The following is a 6,770-nucleotide window of genomic DNA, read 5'->3' as shown; positions in this document are numbered from 1 at the left end:
GGCCCTTGGAGATGCTTCCTTCTGGCCTAGCACGGTTATGAACATATTTCTTTAAGACTCCCATGAACCTCTCAAAGGGGAACATATTGTGTAGAAATACAGGACCCAAAACATTAATCTCTTCGCATAGGTGAATTAGGACGTGCGTCATGATGTTGAAGAAGGATGGTGGGAACACCAACTCAAAACTGACAAGACATTGCACCAAATCATTCTCTAACCTTGGTATGATTTCTGGATCGATTACCTTCTGAGAGATTGCATTGAGAAATGCACACATCTTCACAATGGCTAATCGAACTTTTTCTGGTAGAAGCCCCCTCAATGCAACCGGAAGCAGTTGCGTCATAATCACGTGGCAGTCATGAGACTTTAGGTTCTGGAACTTCTTCTCTGCCATGTTTATTATTCCCTTTATATTCGACGAGAAGCCAGATGGTACCTTAATACTAAGAAGGCATTCAAAGAAGATTTCCTTCTCTTCTTTGGTAAGAGCGTAGCTTGCATGACCCTGATGTATGCCGTCTTTTCCGTGCATACGTTGCTGGTCCTCCCGTGCCTCAGGTGTATCTTTTGTCTTCTCATACACGCCCAAGAAGCCAAGCAGGGTCACACAAAGATTCTTCGTCACGTGCATCACGTCGATTGCGGAGCGGACCTCTAGGTCTTTCCAATAGGGCATGTCCCAAAATATACATTTCTTCTTCCACATGGGTGCGCGTCCGTCAGCGTCATTCGAAACAGGTTGTCCACCAGGACCCTTTCCAAAGACCACCTTCAAATCCTTGACCATATCATGTACATCAGCACCAGTACGGTGGCGAGACTTCGTCCGGTGATCTGCCTCACCTTTGAAATGCTTGCCTTTCTTTCTTACGGGATGCCTGCTTGGAAGAAATCGACGATGTCCCAGGTACACATTCTTCTTACAATTAGCCAAATATATATTGTCGGTATCGTCTAAACAGTGCGTGCATGCGCGGTATCCCTTGTTTGTCTGTCCTGAAAGGTTACTGAGAGCAGGCCAATCATTGATGGTCACGAACAGCAATGCCTTTAGGTCAAATTCTTCCCCCATGTGCTCATCCCACGCACGTACACCTGTTCCATTCCACAGTTGTAAGAGTTCTTCAACTAATGGCCTTAGGTGCACATCAATGTCGTTGCCGGGTTGCTTAGGGCCTTGGATGAGCACTGGCATCATAATGAACTTCCGCTTCATGCACAACCAAGGAGGAAGGTTATACACACATAGAGTCACAGGCCAGGTGCTATGGTTGCTGCTCTGCTCCCCAAAAGGATTTATGCCATCTGCGCTTAGACCAAACCATACGTTCCTTGCGTCATCTGCAAACTCCTTTCCATACTTTCTTTCGTTTTTTCTCCACTGCGACCCGTCAGCGGGTACTCTCAACTTTCCGTCTTTCTTACGGTCTTCTCTGTGCCATCGCATCGCCTTGGCATGCTCTTTGTTTTAGAACAAACGTTTCAACTGTGGTATTATACGAGCATACCACATCACCTTGGCAGGAATCTTCTTCCTGGGGCGCTCGCCCTCGACATCACCAGGGTCATCGCGGCTGATCTTATAGCGAAATGCACCGCATACCGGGCAAGCGTTCAAATCCTCGTACTCACCACGGTAGAGGATGCAATCATTAGGGCATGCATGTATCTTCTGCACCTCTAACCCTAGAGGGCAGACAACCTTCTTTGCTTCGTACGTACTCTCAGGTAATTCGTTGTCCTTTGGAAGCATATCCTTTATCATTACCAGCAACTTTCCAAATCCCTTGTCAGATACACCATTCTCTGCCTTCCATTGCAGCAATTCCAGTGTGGTGCCCAGCTTTTTCTTGTCACCTACGCAATTCGGGTACAACAATTTTTTGTGATCCTCTAACATGCGCTGCAACTTCTTCTTCTTCAAATCACTTGCGCAGTTTCTCTTTGCATCGGCAATGGCCCGACCTAGATCATCAACGGGCTCATCCGATGCCTCCTCTTCAGCTTCTTCCCGCATTGCCGGCTCAGCTTCTTCCCGCATTACCGGCTCAGCTTCTTCCCTCATTGTTGTATCATCGTATTCAGGGAACCCATGGCCAGGATAGCTGTCGTCGTCCTCTTCTTCTTCATTGTCTTCCATCATAACCCCTCTTTATCCATGCTTGGTCCAAACATTATAGTGGGGCATGAAACCGGACTCAAACAGGTGGACGTGAATGGTTCTTGACGTAGAGTAATTGTGACAATTCTTACAGCCAGCACATGGACAATGCATAAAACCATCCGCTCGCTTGTTTGCCTCAGCCGTAAGTAGAAAAGTACGCACGCCATTAATGAACTCGGGAGAGCATCGGTCATCGTACATCCATTGCCGTCTCATCTTCAATACACAGCACCGAAAATATCAAATTAATACAATACATAAAGTTCATACATAAAGATCATACAACACTTAAATGCAACAAACAAATAACTCTCTAGCTAAAGAATTTAAATGCAACAACAAATGCGATCAAGATCGCAACTAAGGTAACAATTAATCCAACAGCATAATGATACCAAGCCTCACTATGAATGGCATATTTTCTAATCTTTCTAATCTTCAAGCGCATTTTCTCCACCTTAATCTTGTGATCATCGACGACATCGGCAACATGCAACTCCAATTCCATCTTCTCCCCCTCAATTCTTTTCAATTTTTCCTTCAAATCCTCGTTTTCTCTTTCAACTAAATTTAACCTCTCGACAATAGGGTCGGTTGGAATTTCCGGTTCAACTACCTCCTACATACAAATATCTATGTCAACTTGATGGGCATAATTTGCCATAAACACGAAATGCAATGAATAGTTTTAAAAGAGAATATACCACATCCGAATCATAACCCGGACGAGGGCCGACGGGGACGGATATCAAAACCATGGCACTATGTATAACAAACAATGTATGGGTAAGATAATTATACGAGTAATTATATATCCAAAACACACAAACATCAATTTTTTATATAAAACTTCATGAACAAGGGGCTCACCACAAGGTGGTGCCGGCGACGGGACGTTGCGAGCGATCGACGGTGGTTACGACGGAGATTTAGAAGGTACTAAGTAAACCACACCTACATATGCAAACTAAGTGTTATTTTTGACCTCAAATTGCATATAAATCAAATACTAGCACATATATATAATTCCTCCCAAATTACTAAACTCAAAAATCAATCATTATATAAAGCATTGCACGAGCTAATCTAGCAATGAGAGATGAAAGGAAAAAGTTGCTAACCTTTGTGATCATTTGAATGGATGAGGACCTTCAAATCTTGGGCAAAATGTGATGAGTTTGAGAGGAAGAGGGAAAAGAACAGAGAGGAGAGGGGAAAGGGGAAGAACAGAGCGAGCTCAGGTGGACGAAGGGTCTATGTAGGACGACCTTTAGTACCGGTTCGTGATACAACCCGGTGCTAAAGGTGCTGGAGGGGCCCCGGACTGACAACATCCTGCCACCACTCACTTTAGTACCGGTTCGTGGCACGAACCGATGCTAAAGGTTCGCAACGAACCGGTACTAATGAGAGCGGCCCGGCTAGCCGTTGGAACCGGCACTAATGTACACATTAGTGCCGGCTTAAATTTAAACCGGCACTAATGTGCTTCACGTTTAACCCTTTTTCTACTAGCGAGGGAAGCTAACTCGGGGAGGTTCGAAAGGGCGCTTTTTTGCTTGGCATCTGCTGGGTGCTGAGTGCTGATCTGGTTGGGCAATCTAAACTCCTGATGGATGATGGTCACAGCACAATTACTCCCACCCAACGACCAAGCGTACGTACGTACGTACTGGCCAGTGGGCATGATAAGTTGATGATCGTTGATGGGAAGGCCGAGTCGGAGACATAGATGGATGCATGTGCCGTGCGGGGAAGAACAGTGGTACGGTACCGTGTACTCATACCTCCTACTACCTGGGACGAGCGAAGACGGACGTACGCGTTTTCTTCCTAGGAGTTGCCTTGTATGGCCGGCCGCCGGTGCGAGGATGAGACGCCGGTGAATGTTAGATCACGCGTCACGTGCACGTGAATGAATTCGTAAAACTCACCATGATCAATTATACTCTACCTCAGAATATCTCGCTACTTAGAGCATCTTCAACAGGCGCCTGAACGGGCTGATAGGTTACAAAAATTGACCCATCCGAACGCCTCAAAGGGCCTCAAACATCCGGACTGACCAGCACCCCTCGTATCCAGCCTAAATATGGGCGGATATGAGGCGGTTCGGGTGCACCCGCCATGTCGGCTTGGCCCAGCCTGGCCCATGCCTGCCCACAAATATTGCCGTCCGAAAAAACCCTAGACCGCAGTCAGTCCGAACTTCACTTCACTCCCCTTTCCTTTCACTTCACTTCCGATCCCCTCCAAACACATCCAATGGCCGGTGACCGAAGCAGCGCTACCTCCGATGGGATTTTGGCTCCGACGGCGACTGGTCTAGCCTGCTGCACGAAGCGGAGCCCAATGATATGGAGTAGGTCACCTTCCGCATCGCATTGAGGCGTTCGATCATCGACCAAGACGGATCCGACATGGGCGGATCCACTTCGTCAAGGCCCGGCGCCCATCACCAGCACCCTCTGCTCCGGCCCTTCCCGCCAGTTGTGCAGCTTCAGCCACTCCGCTCCGCTCCTCCAGGTACGTCGCCCATCACCAGCACCCTCTGCTCCGGAGGTGGTGCTTGGCCACCGCTGGGTCCTCATGCCCACGCCGGGGCCAACGCGCACTCGAACACCTGAGTCGGAGACATAACTTGGTCAAAGTTTGCAAAGTTTAAATTTTTAAATAATCTATGCACACGACATTATAGAACGGATGAAGTATATACTAATATTTTCATTGTACATATTTTCATTGTACCTGATCCATATAGTCAATCTAATCGACTTATCCCAACACATAGGAGGCAACAAACCAAACTAGCACCTCCTCGCATGATCGCATGATCACCTTCTTTGTAAAATTTACACCCACACACTCTCTCCGTTTCGAAAAAAACACCCACACTCTGGTTCCATATGCTATAACATATTGTAGTCTATTAAGAGCATCTTCAGCCGTTCGGCCCTCCAGGGCGCTGAAAAAGAGCCGTCTGAGGGTGAGCCGACACTAGAATGGCGTGTGGGGACGACTTTGTTTCCAGTCGTCGGCGGTGTTCCATATAAAAATATGAAAACTCGGCGATTCTGGCGCGAACTCAGCGAAACTTCATTGAAATTTATACAAAAATCATAAAAACATGCAAACTACGCCTAGCCGCCACCGCCGTCGCCATCGTCTACATGTCGAGAAGCCTGTTGAAGCGGGTGTAGTCGCCGCCGTCGCCATCATCGTCGTTGTCGTCGTCGTCGCGTGCCTCGCCTGTGTCGCTGCCGCCCCTGCTGCAGCCCTGGCCAGGGTCGCCAACGCGCGGTGGGGCGCTGGACGGCCTGGCCTCGTCCTCGTCGCTGTCAAGGATGATGACGCCACCCTCCTCGCGCCTGCGACGCCGGGCCTCGAGCTCATCGTACGCCCGGGCACGACACATGCATCCATCTATGTCTCCGACCCCGCCTTCCCATCAATGATCATCAATTCATCATGCCCACTGGCCAGTACGTACGTACGTACGCTTGGTTGTCGGGTGGGAGTAATTGTGCTGTGACCATCATCCATCAGGAGTTCAGCTTGCCCAACCAAATCAGCACTCAGCACCCAGCAGATGCCAAGCAAAAAAGCGCCCTTTCGGACCTCCCCGAGTGAGCTTCCCTCTACGTAGTGCTACTCTGTACTGTACTCTCGTCGTCCGTCGTCGTTTATGTATATACGGTCGCCGCTTGCCTGCCGTGCCGTGAACACACACACGCACACGAACATGGACTAAGTGACGATAGAGAGAAGAATGCGAATCAGGAGTACGGGCCTAGTTTATGGGTATAAGTGCGTGTTGATTAAAGGAAACCGCGGAGGGTTTTGTGCAAAAGTGCATGTGCTGACCGGTCCTACCACCTGGCTGCCAATTGTCGAGTTCTCATTGGCCTGGGACTAAATCATCACATGAGGTGTAAGTTGGGGTATAGTGAAGTCAAGTTTTACAAGTTTAGGACTAAATTGTCACATTCTATACAAGTTAGGGTACCTGGGGTGTTATTACCTCTTGTTTTGTTGATTTAAGAGCAAACAATGTCCCCACAACACCCGGCGTGTCACACGCGACGGACTTTTTTTTACTCAGCAAAGATATAATCTTATCAACATACATGCATTCCGATAAACTCGAACCTATTTCATACAAACATACTAGTTTGTACGCACAAATGCAATATGTAGCGGGCCTCCTTAGATTCGGAAATTCGCAAGCACGGCGGATGCACTCACCTGCCAAGCTGTGCCGGCCATTTGAGTTGTCTCGTGATTCACAAAGTTGTTGAATCCCGCACGAGTGCATGGTGAAAAAAAATCCCTTTGTTCTAGAAAAAAAGTAAAAAAAAATCCCTCAAAAGTTTTAAGTTTCAACTATGAAACTTATGGTTTTTGCATGTAAAATTGTCAAATGTTAACAAGTTTTATAGATACTCCCTCCGTCCCAAATATAGCATGCCCACGCTTTTCGAGGTTCAATTTTGACAGTAAATCTAACCGTCTGCAAAAATTATACCAGTGAATTCGTATTCAAAAGAACTTTTCAATTATATAATTTTCTCCCGCTGCAGCCGGTATCGTTGGTTAAATT

This window comes from Triticum urartu, chromosome 2 (genome assembly GCF_003073215.2).
Source record: "Triticum urartu cultivar G1812 chromosome 2, Tu2.1, whole genome shotgun sequence".
Lineage (NCBI taxonomy): Eukaryota > Viridiplantae > Streptophyta > Magnoliopsida > Poales > Poaceae > Triticum > Triticum urartu.
Note: the sequence above shows the minus strand (reverse complement) of the source record.